Here is an 18,050-nt window from a genome sequence, read left to right on the forward strand (position 1 = left end):
GAATAATCTGATTAATAAACCTTTAAATAGAGTGTGTTCTGAGAACAGTTTTTCTTACTGAGAGAGAAAAAACAGATGCTGAGAGGGCTGGAGCATCTCTGCTGTGACAATAGGCTGAGAGGGGAGGCTGTTCATGCTGGGAAGAGAAAACCCCAGGGAGGGCTCAGAGCCCAGAGGAGCTCCAGGAGAGCTGGGGAGGGACTGGGGACAGGGCAGGGGTGACAGGACACAGGGAATGGCTTCAGACTGAAAAGGGGCAGGGTTGGACAGGATCTGGGAGGAAAACCTTCCCCTGGAGCTTGTGAGAGGCTCTGGTGGCCCAGAGCAGCTGGGGATGTCCCAGGTGGAGGGCACTGAGTGACCTGATCAGACAGAAGAGGTGAAAGGGAGCTTGAAAAGGCCATTGAGGCCAGTTCCTAAACCTGCTCGTGGTGCCTGTGACAGAGGCAATCCCACCTTCTCCTGGAGTGAGCTGCCTGTTCCAGCCCTGATGTACAACACGAAATAACTCACACAGAGGCAGAAGAGGGAAGAAAAGAACTACAAAAGAGGAGTTTATTTTCTGACTTTGCAATATATAGAATCTCAAAAGTGACAGTGGACTGGAGGGTGAAATTGCCACCTCTCCAACCACACTTGGTCAAACCAACAGTCCATTAAGTCCCTCCTCCCACAAAGAAGAATGCAAAACAACCATTATTTACATGAACATGTGTGAGAACTCCTGTAGAAATATGCAAACATCAGAAGGCATAAAAATCTTTTAGAAGAACTCTGAAACTTAAAAGAACAAGGACACACAGCCTTGTCCTGCTACCTTCCTCCTGCCGGCACAAGAATTGGTCGGACATTCCCCCATCTCCTCCCAGTCCTGCACCAGGAAACAAATCCAGGTTAAAGCATCCCAACGACCCCCCCTGGCCTTCCTCCTGTCCCAGAAGAGCAGAGGCTGATTGTCCTCACACCCAGTCCAGCCTGGCTCCCCAGCCCCACGTCTGTGCCCCACAGCAGGGAGGAACAGCCCAGCCTGCAGCAGGGAAATGCTGGTGGGCAGAAATCACCTTCTGCACACCCAGGTGTTGATATCTGCTGGGGTTCTGAGGTCAGGGTGACCCCGAGATGGAAAAGAGTCTTTGCTTCCCTGGCCCCACAGCCAGAGAAGGAGCCTGGAATGTTCCCATTGTGTTTTCAAGGTTGTTTATTTCTTATTTCTGATTCTTATATCATTCTTTCTCTGACCTGCCCAGCTCTGGCTGGCAAGGAGGCCATGGCGTTCTGCCCAAGCCTTGGGTGCCTCCCACCTTATATACTCAAAACTATGTCTGTTTACAAATTATTGCCAATTCCCATCACCTATGTTAGACTCTGAATCTCTACCTTAAGCCAACAGAAAAGTGTCACCATCACAGCAAGACATGGAGGGCAAGAGAAGGAGAAGAAGGTCAGGACACGCCCAAATTCCTTCATCTTGTACCTTATTGAACCCCATTCTAAAAATCCCAAATTTCTACTTTTCCACCCTGTGTTAGTTCAAATATCACACTTCTCTAACCCTTGTGGTTTGTAATTCCTCATACAAAATTGACAGCACAAAATTGAAACCACAGGTGTTTGTGACTCTGTGCCCCTGGAGGCAGCCAGGGCAGCCAGAGGGATGTGCTGGACTCACAGGAACCCCAAAGCCTGACCCTGGGCAAAGCTGCTGCACAAGTGGGAGCCCTGAGACAATGAATATCCCTTCACTTCTGCAATGCCCTCAATATCTCCTTGTCTACCAGCTGGGTGTTTATTCATTCCACATTGCTTCATTTGTTATTTTCCTTTATTCCATTTCCTATTTCAGTCTCCTCATTAATTTTTATGCACTTTTATTTTCATTTGTATACTTTTCATCACTTCAATATCCTAATATTTCAGCAGTCCAATTAGCTACTTCCATATCTTAATCACACCGAGACTCCTTATTCAGCTATAAATATAATTTTATTACTGCTGCTTTAATGACTAAGTGTTATAATAACTATTCCATATAAAACAATTTCTCTTAAAACTTTCCCCATTTCCTTCACTTGTCTATAATTCATTTCATCTCTCATCATACTTTCTATTTTGTTCAGTAGATCCTAGAGAATCCCAAAATATTTCCTGTATTGGAAGCTAATTACCTGGGGAGGTGGTAAACTTTCACTGCTTCACCATAAACTTAAGGAGCAAACATTGAAACATTCTCCCCACACTTATCAGTGTCCTAAACTTGCTGAATGAACCAAGTCTGAAGACAGGGAGCATCCCCATGTTAAGAGGAATCATTTTTTAATTAACATGCAAGCACAACCCAGATGGGCATTATGAATATAATACACAGCTCTGTTCTGAATATCAGCATCATTAATAAAATATATCTCAGTAATATATGAAACCATTACTTCTGAGCTGAAAATCCAGCATTATTCTCAGCTTTATTTTTCAGAAAGACCATATACTTGCAATGAAATGGTTAATATTTATTATATTTATTAATTTAGTAACATTCCATCTTCTAAAATCCCCATTATTTCAGGCAGATCATTAACTTCTGAGATGCTGATGCTTCTAACTATCAAATAAACTGCAATGAAAGGCTCCAAGTCAAACCATAAAAATTTCTTCCTTTCTAATTATCCCGTTCTGTGAGCTGGAAGATTTGTCTGTGGCAGGAAGGTGCAGGTGAGAGCAAGGTCTTCTGCAGGAAACATGGACAGAAATGTTCACTCCATCTCATCCTGAAGGTGGAAACAAAGAAGATTTAGGTCATTTCAGAATCAAAATCACATTCTTCAGTATAAATTCCTCTTCAATTTCTACACTTTCTAACTTTAATTTGATTTTATGAAGGAAGAATTAAAAGCATTGAAGGAAGTACAAAGCTATGCAGCTTTAACAGTCTGCATCCAAGTAGCCACATTTATTTATAAAGCCCCATCACCCTGAACTCCTTCACAGGGGGTTGCAGGAGCTTTTTGTATTTTTAAAATTTATATTTAAATTTACATTTAAATTTATATTTAAATTTCTATTTAGATTAATTCCCAGCCCACTGGTGCTGTGTGCTGAGGTGGCTGTGCTTGCTCAGTGTCCCACTTTCAGCAGTTTATTCCCTGCAGAAGGTGAACCCAACCCCTTGTGACTCTGTACTGGTGCAGCCTCCTGTCCCTGCTTATAAAACAAATCCTCCTGTGCACAGACTTTCACTTCTTCTTGATATTTTGTCATCTTTCATCAATATTTCATCAATAGAGGCCTATTTTTGTAGGGGAGAGTATCTTTATATATCTTATTACCCAAAATGGAGACCTAAATCTGTTATTTTAGAATACTATTAAACATTATTATTATTATTATTATTATTATTATTATTATCAATGAGTGTGTTATATATTATATAATATATAATATATAATATATAATATATAATATATAATATATAATATATAATATATAATATATAATATATAATATATAATATATAATATATAATATATAATATATAATATATAATATATTATATATTATATATTATATATTATATATTATATATTATATATTATATATTATATATTATATATTATATAATATATTATTATATATTATATATTACATTAATATATAATATATCATAATATACATAATAATAATAATAATTGCTAGTAGTAGTAGTAGTAGTACTAGTAGTAGTAGTACTAGAAGTAGTAGTATTATATTTTAAGACAAGCCAGGTGGACATTAGACTTACTGATGCATTTTAGACCCAGAAACAGAAAATCTTGACAAACCAGATGGAATTGCATTAATATCAGTGCCAATTTCTATCAGCTGGACATGTGATTGTGTTTTACAAACCCAAAACTCTGTTGCCATCCCCAAAGGATCCCAGAGCAATGGTCTTGTCAAGTGTATGTTTCCTAAAATCAGATTCAGTAAATCCTATCAGAGATTTAAGATAGAAATTGATAATGCAGTGCTCTGTATCTGATAGCTGGTGTAACAAATCACCTGCAGGTCTGGTAGCCATGGAACAGTTCCCTTTCAGTGGCAAAGAAAGAAACTTTATCCCTGCTGAGACAGTTTGATTTAATTTCACAGAAATACATGAGCTCATGCTTGTTTACACTGCTAATTGACATTGCTAATCACTACTGATGTCTGCTTTTAAAAATGCTCTTCTACTTTCCACTAAGTTAAATATTTTAATTTAGAAATTCATGGTATACAAGGTTTGCTGCCTACTGCAAAAAAATGTAGCACTACTATCAAGATATGATACTTAAAAGTTGCTCCAATCTGTTTCAATAATAATTTTTAAAACAGCTGTTAGAAAATGAGAAATGCATTATTTTACAGATTTTTTTTCCTTCACTTTGGGGGTCCTCTCATCCATCAGAAAGAAGTCTCCTCCTCCAGCCTTATTAGAAAACTTTACTGTCTTAACCAAACTTATTATCAGCACAATAACATTTGTCTTGATTTGATACCTACCATTACTCCTGCATGTTTGGATAGGTCTTGTTTTTTAACAATACACAATCCATTTCCTTCTGACTATCATCGCTCTTCCTGTATTCTCTAGAGACTCTTCTCATGTTTCAAATTCAAGTAGCTGGCAAGATGCTGTCAAAAACTGGATGTTTTAGTATTTTCTCAAAACCTTTCAAGACATAAAGATATGATTTTTTTTCATGCTGTTTTGAACTGTGAAGTATTACAAGTCAAAATTTAAAATTTCCTGAGTGAAATGTTTGTTCTGTTAATCAAAGTTTCTCTGTTTCAGTGTGGTCTCTTTAATTTCAGAGTGCAAAAGGCAGGGCACAGGTCAGCTGAGAAGATGAGAAAACTCTACCAAAAGGTGATCAAAACCATTTAAAAGGAGAATAAATTAGCATTTTACAGTAGGTCACATCCACATTCGACATGTGAGGGTAGGAGACCATGTCCAGAAAAATCTGAATGACTGAAAGGCCTAGGTGCACCTCTGAAAAAACCCCAAAAGAGCAATTTGAGTGGAGCTAACTAATACTTTGGAATATTTTTCCTTCTTTTCCTGGAAACTCTGCAAGTATTATCCTTCAGATAATACATCTCACAGACAAATTTCAACAGACATTCTAACCACACTCATCAAACTTACTCCTGATTACTCTTCTCCCCACAAGGAATGTCTGTGCCTGCATTTTGTCTGTATTTTGTGATTATAACTCTGCAATAATTGGTTACACTTCCCATCACACAGAGTTAGAACAATTATAATTATTTTATAAATGGGCTTGGAGGAGGCACTGCTGCAGTGCTTACAGAGAACCTTTGTCTCTCTGCGCACGTTCCTCAGAGGATAATAAGCTTTTGGACTGAGAGTGTGTTTGTATTCCTGGGTCAACAGAAGTACAGTATAAAACTGAAAGAATGGAAATGTATTAATACTGATTTAGGGATGAAACGCTGGCAGTGCTGAGATATTTACTGAGAAAGGCAACGAGATGTTGGCAGGAATGAAAATTGATGCAGGTTTGCTTCTCAGCTTTCTGCAATTCCAACAGCAACGAACTTTAGCGTCCCCTAAATCTGCCACTCCACCAAACCCAAACATCTCGTGCATTCAGGACAACAAAAGCAATGATAAAGAGCATTATTCCCACATTCTCTATTATTTTTTTCGCCGTGGATTCCCTAAACAACATCCCTGCCTCTGCTCTGGAGCTCTGCAGGAGCTTTGGGGCTGCAGGCTGCAGGGCTGATTCCTCTTTGCAGGAAACAGTTGTCACCAACAATGACAACAGAAAATACTCGCAGCATTCTTGCTCCAGCCGTGTCTTATTTCGGACTGCAGCGAGTCATTTTCTCCACGAGATTGTCTTGCAGTGTTTACAAGATAACAGCCAATAACTGCTCAGTGCTGCTTAGGTGGAAAGAAAAGGGTTATAGAAATTTCAAGGCCAAGTCTAGGTAAATATGATCCTTGTATTTCCACTACAGACATCTAGACACTTCCAGCTGTTGAAATTATTGCTAAATATATTTACAGTCTTTGTACAATAAAAAGCTTTATTACTTTTACTACAGGCAGAAGAAAGAAGCTTTAAATCTTTAGTTGTGAAGCAGTATCTCCTGTCTTAAAGGCAATGAAGCCTTTCAAGGGGAAAAACCAGCACACTCTAAAAAAGGTGGTTTATGATGTTGTATCTTTGTTGCAATTTTGGTTCATATATTTTTATTAAGTGTAACCTTTATATGTAAATGAAATGATTATCCAACACAAAGTATGTTTTCATAAAGTAAGAATAGGTTTTATGTCCTCAAAGATAAAGCAGCATAAAGCAGTCAGGCAGCTCAGCATGTACTTGATGGCTGTGAAATGAACTATTTGATTTCCTATTACAGCCTTAACACTCTGCACTGTGCCACAGCCCCCAAACCCACACCATCAGACAGCCAGCCTTTCATCAGGGAGCCCAGCACAGAAATCTGTATTTCTGATAGGCAGAATTCCTCATTTTAAAAGGCTTGGAAATAAACCCTACATGGGGAAATGCAGGGAGAGGGAAATGAGGATCATGTCCTAAAAACCCAGGGAGAGACGAATGTCCTCGGCACAAGCAAAAGGGCTGGGACCCACTGTGCTCTTGATGCGTTTGAGTTTTTGCTCTCTGCTTTTTTTTCCAGGAGTGGAAGAGAATCTCAGGACAGTTCTGCTCCCTCTCCCTGAGCCCCAGAGGGGTTTCCAGCATCCCGGGGAATAAGGGGATCAAAATTCACATTTCAGGTCTGTGTACAGCTCACACGCTATGAAGAAAAGAACCAAAGCCATCAGTTCCATCCACAGCATGACGTTCTTTTGAAGGAGAGAATAGAGTGGTTTTTAAGATTAGTTTTTCTAACACTCACCATAACAAAAAGCACAGCAAGCTTGGCATGAGGCTTCCCCACTTCGATTTGAGTGCAGCATAAAGGCCGCCAAGGAATGCTCTGGACAAGAACCTCACCAATACTGCATCTATTGAGAGATAGGAACAAAATTATAAAATCACAAATCTACATCATGCATGCCTTTATTTTTCTCTAAAACTCCTCTTTGGTTCAGAGGATAAAGTCTAATTCACCGTGGGATCACCTGGAAAGCCTGAGGATGTGTCTCCTTTTAACAGGAGTGAAAGTGGCTAAAAGCCAAAGAATTCGGGGCACTCCAGTCCCAGATGGCAAATTAAACCTGTCACTGAACAGCTTTTTGGGTAAGCAGCTGTCATAAAAATCTTTATTAATAAATTGATGAATAAAATTGTTCTGCTCCTAAGCAAGGTTGTTTATTCCTGAATCAACAACTCCACAAAGGGTTTATACAGAAAGCCTTGCCACTTGTTATATAAATCTGGATCTTCACAGTCCATCTATTTATTAGCTCTTTATTTTCTTGTTCAGCAGGTGTACAGTGCTGAGCACAATGACTCCTCATTAGATGCTGTAAATGCTACAAGAACAAAAAAATAAAACTGACATGCAGTTTAAAAACAACCTACTGGGTCAGTCCTGTATTTTTTCTGATTTTACATTTTTTGTGGTCTTGGGCATTCCTTTAATCTATCATCACAAGAGAATCTGTCAATGGAGAGAGTTACGGAAATAAGATAGGATTGGAGAAAAAAATATAGATTTTTTTTTTACTTTGGGTGATTAAATTCTCGCTGACATTAACATATGACAACCTGTTAGAATGATTTGTTAAGTCTTTACAGTTTTATAAATAGCTTTATCTCTCCATTCCACATGAGGAAAAAGAGAAATATTATTTATTGTACCTTTCTACCTCCACAGCACGGAATATTTCAAAGACTCATTTTAAGTTTTGTGCAAGTCTCTTGATATTAAAGTGCTGCAGATAGAGGATGATGAAACCTCCTTTGTGTCTGCTGGCCCCCCGCTGCACACGTTGTTGCACAGTGTTCTGGGCGAGCTGCCTCTAATCCACACAAAGGAGCATTTCCCTTGCACTGGAGAGCAGTTGGGAAGCCAAGGCAAGCCATCACCATTCCATTAAATCCTGCTGAGTGCCTCAGAAATGCTGGGGATGACTGGAAATATGTAATGTTTGCTTCACAGATGGACTGAATATTTATAATATTTCGTTTACACGGGGTTTTGGTTGTTTTTTTTTCCCTCTTAGAAAATGAAATATTTGGTTTTGTTCTCTTAGTGCAGCACAAGGCAAATTATATTAATTAGTCTATTTACACGATTTCCTAACTTGGAGCAGTGAAAGTTGCCTTTAGCTAGCAAATAATTGAAATTACAATTGCTGGAGATATCACAAGTTTGTTTTTTTTAATGATATCAAGCCCTATCAAGCTCTGATAGGACATTAATAGCTACTTCCCTTCCCTGCTGTTGTTTTTTCTCCCCACTAAGCCATTCCAGTGTACTCAACACCATAAAACAGAAATACATGACAAGAAACAGTAATCTTCCAATTTTATTCCCCAGACTTCAGTTTTACTGGTACATCCCTTTGGGAACATAATGACAGAGCTTTGCTTTCATAAAGGCACTGGAAATAGATTGTAGTCTAAAAGTTATGATAAGATTTTGGGGAAGCAACCAGTTTTCTTAGAAACAAAAGAGAAGAACAAAAAAACACAGAAAAGCCAACACAGCAGAAATATATTTTAGTACTGTAGGAAATTCTTGCCAGCATGAATATTGTTCTTTTCTTTGCTTTTGGAAATCAGAGGGGAAGAAAAAGCTCATTAATTCAACATTTAAATTCTAGAATAGAGGGAAAACTCAGTCAAACACAACGGTTTCTATGATAAGAGAATTGGAGACCATCTCTTATCAGGCAGATGCAATCTGGGCTTCTATCAGGATGGATTTTAATTAAGTAATTGGCATTACAGATGTGAATAAAGCTGTGAATAACATTTCTTCCTCCCAGCCTAACAGTGTTACTCCAAGAACTTCAGACAAAGCACCAAGCAAACTTTGGAGGGAGAACGTGAAGCTGGGTCCAAATGAAACTTTATTTTCTCACTTCAGATTTACCACACAGGGCCCTACCTTGACCCTATGGTTTGCACTGACCATAGATGAAGAGAGAGCACAGAAAAATAGCTGTGATTTTAAAAAAGAGGCAAGAGTTGATTATTTTTTTCAGAGGGGATTATTTTTTTCTGAGTGGATTTTTTTTTCCAACAAAATATTTTCTAGAAATTTCCAGAAGCAACATTCAACAGGTTTCTGTGAACAATCTTTTAAACTCACTAGATCCTGATGAATGCAGAGAAAAACACTTATGCAGTTCCTACAGAATGTTCAGAAGTTTTCTATCTCTCAGAGCCTGGCAGCTGTTTAAAACTTGACATCGGGCTGAACTATTTCAGAAAATCCATGAAACATGAGAAAAACTGAGCAAAACTCCAGTAAACATTATAAGGACTTCTGTTTGGTGAACTGAAAATTCAGTTAACCTCTCAGGAGAGAATGTGCCCAATTTGGAGATTAAAGTCAGTTATAGAGTGAAATGGGCATTTTTATTTCTGCTTCGAGTGCAAGTTGCAGCACATTGCTGAAAATGAAGCTGCTTCCAAAGCCTCCATTACAGTTTTAAGGAGAGGAATTAGGGCTGAACTTTTGTGTGCCTGTTGCCCATTAATAATGTGGTGGCTCAGAGGGAGGTGACAGAACAGGGGCTGGATATGGGGCAGGTCACCAAGACATGAATGCTCAGCAGCTAAACTCATTTTAGCCTCTCAAGCCCACAGTAAATCCAAACCTGTCCATTTAGAGACAATAAATCCCTTCTAAAGAGCAGAGCTTCATTTTCTACAATAGACTATACAAATTGGAATGTTCCAAACAGACACTGGCAGTGACTTTTTTTTCTTGCTGCAGTAACACCAATGTTCTTTTTTCTCTCTGTGCTTTCACTTGTCTGCTCTGTGCCTCTGTCACTAACTCTGTGCTGAGGAAAAGCTCTGCACAGACTAAAAGGGAGCCTTGGAAGGCAGCTGACAACATAACCTTGAACTGGAGGAGCAGTGCTGAGCAGGAGTGCAAGTGGGCAGTGCAGCTTCCAGAAGGTCACTCCGAGCAGAGGAGGGACTCTTAACTCCAGGCACTTTGCTGGAGACACCAGACATTTCTTATCATTCCGAGCCCATCAGCAATTGCTTTGTTTTTAAGGTTGCAGACACTGCTTAACACAAACCTCTGGATTTTCTCCAGCAGTCTGCCTCCAGAGCCACGAAAGCATTAGCACAGAAATATTTCTGTGAGACAGCATCCCACAAGTGCAGCCTCACCAAGGCAAGAGCCCAAGATGTGTGCCCAGCTTTCCACAAGTGTGGAAGCACAAAATGTAGGATATTCCAAAGGCTGAGCTCCTTGTTTCCAGCTCAAAACAGGATTATACACTACTGCTTACCTCTTAATCAGAAATTCTTTTTAAAGATATTTTATATTATTGTATTATTTTATATTCTTTCAACTGGGAAATCAAAACTGAAAATGATATTTCATCACTCATCTGCATGTTTCACCCTCATTAAGTGAATTCTGCTGTATTCTATGCATTAATCTTGCACAAATTAGAGTATGAGGAGCTCTGACCTTTGTTTCCCTTATCCTTGGGAAGAAAATCGATGTGCTTTCTGCCTTCATGCACACATGCATACATGCAAAGTTCAGCTCTGGGTATTCTGATGTAGTCATTCCACAACGAGCTGAAAGTCTTGAATCAAGAGACCATTCATTTTGATAAACAAAATTGAGTGAAGAAATAAAGAAAAAACACATTCAATAAACAATTCAACATGCATTGAGGGAGCCCAGTGATCTAAACTCGCAGAAGACAGCAAAACACTCAGCATTTTTGTGAGGGTGACATTCCAGTTTGAAAATTTTACCCTGAACGAGCTGACTTAACAGCATGAAAAATTTAGAGAAAATGTAGCAGTAAACTTTTTGGACTCATTTCAGTGTAAAAACATCATCAGCAAAGCAGAGGCAGAGCCGAGCCCCAGGTAAGGGAATAAACAAGAACAATATTTGAATGACACAATAGCAAGAATAAAGAAGTGCTTCAGTAGGGGCAGCTGTATAAAAACCCAGTTTGGTAACCATGATGTGAGCCAGGCTTCAGGAGGGAAAAACCCCTGAGACCTTCCCAGTTTTACTGAAGGGTCTGCAGAAAGCTGCAGGCACCACGTTTCTCTGTGCCCCAAACACACCTGGAAAACAAGCACAGCCCTTCACAGCCACAGGAGCTGTTAGGAAGGGAGCAATCAATGGTTCCAGCTTTAGGGAGACACAAGAACAAGGAATGGACAAGCCAAAAGAGGGAAAAAAAAACCCAAATTCTGACTAGAAGTCTTAAGTGTAACAATTTATAGCATGAGTAGGCAATAAAACATGTAGGAAGGGAATATATTAAATAAGGGGAGAAAGTTTATTTTGACTGGCATGTTCCTCTGCTGTAAGAAATAAATCTGGTTTTGTGAGAACTAATCCTGCTACACTGTATTTTTTGCCTCCGCTGCCAGTCTGATGTTCCTTCCCTGATATAATTAAAGAGGTGTCACAGGACCTACTTGCTTTCATACTGGGAATAAGGAATAACTGCTGATACAAGCTAACAGCTGGAAGCATGTAAAATAAACATAAGCTAAGCTGCTGAAATCAGAGATCCTTTTCAAGAAAAATATCTGTCTGCCAATCACAATTTAAACTCACACACCACATGGCCCTAAAATAGCACTTAGGAGGAATAATCAGGGCTCTATGTTACTTTGGGAAGGTAATGGATTAGAAAGATGCATTGTTTTAAATCAGTCATCAGCTGAAGGAGTGGCAAATCTTTAATAAAGCTAAGATTGGTTTTGTAAGTGAACAAACCAGCAAAAAGCTGGCTGGGTGTTAGTAATCTTCAAAGCTTGATTGCTTTTTCTGATAGCTTTAGAAAATTAGTGGATGAAAGCATGTGTAATATATCTGGTCTGAGTAAAACACTTGATGTAGTGTCTTACAAAATCTCTACTTGCAAAATTAATTCAAATTGGCTTGGACATGGAGTACTGTCACTTGGATTTAAAAATGGCTGGCTGAGTGCAAATAAAGGGTAATGAAAAATGGCAATGCATCAAGCTGGTGGGAGGTGTCTGGTGGAGCTCTGCAGGGATCACTGTTTGGTCCTGTTTATTTAACATCTTCATTAACAGTCTGCAAGAGGGAGTGAAACAGCATGTTAATTAAAGTGACACATAATAATAAATCAGGAATTGCTCCTAATGCCAGCACTAATACTTCACAGAAACGCAGAGCACTACCAGGGTTTCTGGAGAGGTTAAACGTGGCACTACGAAGACTCAGCTGAGATGCTCTAATTGCATTCCACCTTTTTGAGAGAGTGGTCCAAAACACACTCTAAGTGGGAGTCAGAAGCCTGCTGGCAACCCAGGAATTTAGAGCATGATTGCCCAGTGTATACAAACTCAGGTAACTGGAAACTTCCATGGAAAGACACGATTTCCTTTTTCCCCCGACGCTGTCAGTGCAGCACATTCAGTGTGAGAAATTAAGCCAGTTCAGCTCACTCATCTGATGGAAAACCAGTGTGGGGGGGGAGTTTTTAAATCGGTTTCCAGTTGTTTCTACATTTCATATTTTGCATGACTGCTAAATGTAATGTAATAGAGAAAAGGGAGGGACATGAGGAACTGGTGGCAGGACTGCATCTTTTTTTTATCTGTTAAATTGGGCCAGTTATAACAGAAAGCATCCCTTCATGCACAGATTTATAGTTTCAAAGGAGAAAATTCAGCATTTTAAAGTCGTGTTTCCACAATGGCAGGACACTAGTCTACTGCTACAACATACTAGACTTACTTTAATTGTAAATACTTTTAAAAAACCTCAGATAAGTAAACATAAAGTTGTTCACTGAACAGTGGTGAAAATTGATCAGACTACATAAGTCACAGAAAAGACTTCTCCAAATAGGCTGGGATGTTGGGAGTCAGTCAGAGACACCTATTTCTCTTTTATAAACATACATAATATAAACCTGGATCTTTAATAAGAGTGTTATTATCTCCCTGCTTTGAATGATTTATAGCAGCTTATCTGGGCTGGCCCTCGGGCTGCTGCACTGCACTGAATCATAAATGTAGACTCATTTTGAAAGGACAGTTTGATGCTACTTCCTAAAAGGTAAGAAAAAGGAAGAGAACTTTTAAGGTCTCCTTTACCACACCGAGTTTAAATTGCTCTGGGAACTTGTGAAGTCCCCAGAAAACACAGGAGCAGTTTAAAGCTGTGAGACTCTCACAGCCATAAAGAGACTTCCTGCGTGAGCAGGAGGGGACTGTAAAGCAATAAAGGGAAGGAGAGGAGCTCTGCAGTGCCCACACGAACTGAGGCTGTTGATGCAGCCAGGAGGGATGGGTGAAACCTCCTTACCTGTGCCACGGAGCTCTGCTGCAGAAGGGAGCTCGGGGAGCTCCTGGAGTTCAGAGTTCACTGACTGGATCCAGCAGCTTTTGCTTTAGAACCAGCACAAACTGGTGAGGAACTTCTCAGGAACAAGGACATGCTGCCCTTGATGCTGTTCCTTTGCAGGAACTGGACAACCCTGGCCTGCAGATTACTGTTACTTTAGTTACTTTAGAAGTATTTAGGATATCCTTGAAAAGACAATAAGCTTTGTACAAACACAGTAGTCAATGCTGGACGCTGAAAATGTCACATACTATAACCTGATGGGGGGCTTGGAACACAAGCCCTGTGAGGAACACTTGGAGGAGCTGGGGGTGCTCAGCCTGGAGAAGAGGAGGCTCAGAGGTGCCCTCATTGCTCTCCACAGCTCCTGAAGGGAGGTTCAGACAGGTGGGGTCAGGTTCTCCCACCTGCAGCACTGACAGAACCAGAGGACACAGCCTCAGCTACATCAGGGAAGGTACAGGTTGGATATTAGGGAAAAAAAATTCACTGAAAGAATAATAAAATACTGGAATTGTCTTCCCAGGGAGGTGGTGGAATCACCATCTCTGGATGTGTTCAAAAAAAGACTGGCCATGGCACTCGGTGCTATGGTCTAGTTGAGGTGTGAGGGCATGGGTGGGACTTGATGACCTTAGAGGTCTCTTCCAACCTCATCATTCTGTGATTCTGGGATTGATTCTGTGATTCTGGGATTCTGTGATTCTGTGATTCTGTGATTCTGTGATTCTGTGATTTTGTGATTGATTCTGTGATTTTGTGATTGATTCTGTGGTTCTGTGACTCTCTGATTCCGTGATTCCGTGACTCTGTGATTCTGTGATTCTGATCAGACATTTGTAGTATAACAGCCAATCAATAAGTGATCTGTATATGCAATTATATTACATTAGCCAATGAGTGTTAATTAGCTATTGCATTATGTAAGGCAATAAGGTATAAAACATGGATAAATGAGACAATAAAGGAGGATGACATCCAGCCACGTTGGTCTGAGTGTCATGACTCCTGCTGGCTGTCCCTGGGACCCTCTTCACAAGCAGAGCTTTGAAGCAGCCAGGGCTGCTGCACACTGTTGGTGCCACATCCACCGGGTGATTTCTGTTCCTGTAGAACACGAACAGGGCAGCCCGTGGGTACAGCAGTGCAATGGGAACACACAATCCCCAATCCACTGGTCAATAGATAATAAAAGATAATGCACATCTAAAGGCATTCAGTATATGGAAACCCTCCTGGCAGCTGCAATCCCACATCCCTAAACCCTCTTGTGAAAAACCACAGGAACAGTAAGGGTTGTTTAGGTGGCAGCTATTGTATTACATTTTTCTCAACTAATTTGACCTGATGGCACTAGTCTTGTTTAGTTTTATTTTTAATCCTCTCTTTTAAAAAATTCTTTTCTCTTGTTGTTCAGTTGGGTGTTTTTTTTTTAATTATTCCCTTATTTTTTGAACTCCAGTAATTTGTGAAGCAGCTGCATTGGTCATGAACTGCTTGCATTTATTACACCTACAATGACTTTTAAACAGAAAGAATCTGCTCGTGGGAACACTAATCCTTCCATTATGGAAATAATTAAGCTCTTTTATTTTCAAGATGAAAATCTTCAGGGAACATATGAAAACTAGCAAAGAGTGATTTTTATTTTTTTGTAAAGATGAAAAAATGATGATATAAACAGACCTGCTAGTGTCTGTTAAACTGTGGCATATGGAAAGGCACACAAACTCTTAGGGAAATCTTTCTCAGTAATTCTTCCACTTGGCTCAGGAAAAAAAGATATTCTACAGAACTTTCTGTACAAAAACACTACAGCACATTTTCATGAGATGTTTTCCAAGCCTTTTCAATGGTAATCTGCTTCTGTTCTTTTATGGTAAATGTTAACCTAAATATTGTTATTCTTACTTTTCTATAATGATCTTTGGACTGTTCTTGTTTGCAAAACAAGCTCTTCCTCCAAAGCTACTTATCTCAGATTTTTACTAATTTTTTTTTTAGTTTTTTGCAGTGGTGCCTTTGGCATGGGGAGTTCCTGCTGTAGCCCTCCTGCATTATTGGTGCTGTATCCTGCACTGCATTTACACATACAGCATCCAGCACATTGCCACTCGAGTATTTTTGCAGAATTTCTGACGTAGAACTGGTGTCCAACCAGCAGATTTTGGCTCAGAGAAGGAGACAAAAAATGCAGCAAGCCCAGATAAAATGATCAGAGAAGAGAAGATCTTGTGATTAATAACACCGTGCCAAAGGGCTTTGAAAAGATCCCTTGCTAAAAGGATAAATAAATAAATAATTTTTTTTGGGGTCTATGTTAACTTTTACAGAGGAGAAGGGCTCCTATAGTCAGAAAAAATAGAAATAAAACTTTACTAAGTTACCAAGTTTTCTGTTTCTCATATAATGATGTTAATAAAATGAAATTTTATTGCAAGTTGGAGAAAGTGGCAATAAAATGTCAGCTAAAATATGATGCTGTTAGACATAAAACAATGCACAATGAGGGCAAAAAAAATCTTAATTTGCATCTACAATGTTGGGCTCTGACCAAGATGCATAGAAATATGTTGCTGGAATTATGATAGACACAAAAACATCAGCTCAAAGGCAAACAGAAAGCAATTGAATTTTTGGAAAATGGAAAGAGAACAAAATCGAAAACATCATTGTTTTAGGACAGAAATCCATTCTGTGCTTTTGAGTCCTTTGTGCATTACAGGCTATTCAGCTAGAAAAAGTAAAATAGTAAAGCAGTACAAGTAACAGTAGCACAGGAAAGTAAAAATGTGGGGAGTTATTTCCCTACAGCTAAACTTGAGAAGTTTTTATTTCTGGTGGGCAAAAAATCCCCTAGGTTTTTATCAAAGCCTGTAAGTCATGAGTGGCACGGACTCTGTGAACAGGGAGTGGCAAAAATAGATAATTCTTCATTTGGCTCCTAGCCCTCAATGAAACACAGACTTTGACAATTAAACTTGTTGCTCCAGACTCAAGGAATTCAGGACAAGGAGAGTTTTGGTGCAGATTAGAGGAACAAGTTAAAAAAAATCCACCAGCACAGTGAAACAGAGCTATTAATTTGGTTAGAAGATGGCAGAGTATCACTATTTTACTAGATTATAAATAAATATATAAATAGATATTATAATAATCTATATAAATATAAATATAGATTATAGTAAATAGATTTCTCCTCATACTTGCTACTGGCCCCTGCTTGGCAGTAAGCAGACCTTTGTTCTCAGGTGGGTTAGCCCTAATTCCTCTTGTTTCTATTTTTACAGAAGAAGGAGAAAAAACTGGCTTCCTTTTTAGTTTTTTTTTTTTTAAGATAAAATGTGATGTAATAAAGTTCTTGTAATAAAATATTAATCTGTGTATGCTTCACTGGGGAAGTATTTTAAGTTGCTAAACACCTAAAATGCAAAAAGAAAAAAAATTCTTTGGTAAACAAGAGGCCCACAGTTGTCTTATGTTCCTAAAAGCTCTTTGTCAGTTTGTGTATTCTTCATTATAAACCCAGCTAATTAAACACTGTGCTGACAAGCAATCAGTTATTAGTTAACTTCTAACTCTTAACTTCATCAAGGCCTACTCATTTATTTTAATTAACTCTAGTAAGGCTTATTTCTAACTAAAATCTTAGCTCCTCTAAAATCTCTAAATTCGTTACAATTTACGTTTCAGCACAGAGCTCCTGGGGCTCTGCAGGGTTCCCTCTCCTCACACATGGTTTTGCATTTTTGGGTTTTTTTATGAGGACCATCACACGCAGGTGAGTATGCTGATCTGACCTGGGGCTCACAGAGCACAAGGATTTCTGATTTCTCAGGCTGGGAGAGCAGCTCTCAGTGAGCAGTCAGAGATCAGATCAGATCTCCTGTGCCATAACTGACCTCCAGGACACAAAAATGATTTTATCAGACTGAAATGCAGATGAGACTTTCACAGGGATCTCCAGAGAAGTGATAATAGCTGCTCTGATTTCCATGGACAGCTGAACTCTGTCCTGGCTCTTATAAAGAGCTCTTCCACATCCTGACACAGCTCAAGAGAGAAAAACAAAAAATCCTGGAATTCCTTCCTTTCCTTCAGTCTTCAGTGATCACCCTGCAGGTCTTGAGAAGAATAAACTGAGGAAATTAAAAATAATAACAATAATAAAACTGTTTGGGAGGTCTGCACTGTTGTGACTTTCTAGATGAGGATCATCATACGTGCACATGAATGGATCCTCAAGTATTTCTCCTGATTTTTAACCAAAACGTGAAGATTTTGCAGGTATCTGTAGCTGTTAATCACATGCTGATGTTTTCTTAATGAGCACCTATTGCCCAACAGCCTCCCTCCCACTGCAGGACGTTTTTATTCCATCCCTTGCTCAGAAATGTCAGATTAGCATGCATATCCTAACATTTGGAGGAGCAGCACAATTTATCTTTTAACTTTTGTGCCCTGGAAACTCCCAAGATAATATTTTTAAATGATTGCAAGCCAGAGCAGCTATTTGAGGAAACAGAGCAGACAGT

General features: G+C 39.2%; 1 long non-coding RNA gene across 1 annotated transcript in view; it reads right to left on the minus strand.

The window, feature by feature from the left end:
• Positions 1-525: 525 nt before the first annotated feature.
• The window catches only part of LOC110469603 (uncharacterized), a 49,327-nt gene continuing 31,802 nt past the window's right edge, over positions 526-18,050 (minus strand). Inside the window, exons 2-3 of the long non-coding RNA XR_013340815.2 lie at positions 6,916-7,024; positions 526-2,762 (exon numbers count right to left, since the gene is read on the minus strand). This is a non-coding gene — a long non-coding RNA (uncharacterized LOC110469603). The remainder of the gene's footprint in view (positions 2,763-6,915; positions 7,025-18,050) is intronic.

Source organism: Lonchura striata, chromosome 4A (assembly GCF_050655825.1).
Source record: "Lonchura striata isolate lonStrDom1 chromosome 4A, ASM5065582v1, whole genome shotgun sequence".
Lineage (NCBI taxonomy): Eukaryota > Metazoa > Chordata > Aves > Passeriformes > Estrildidae > Lonchura > Lonchura striata.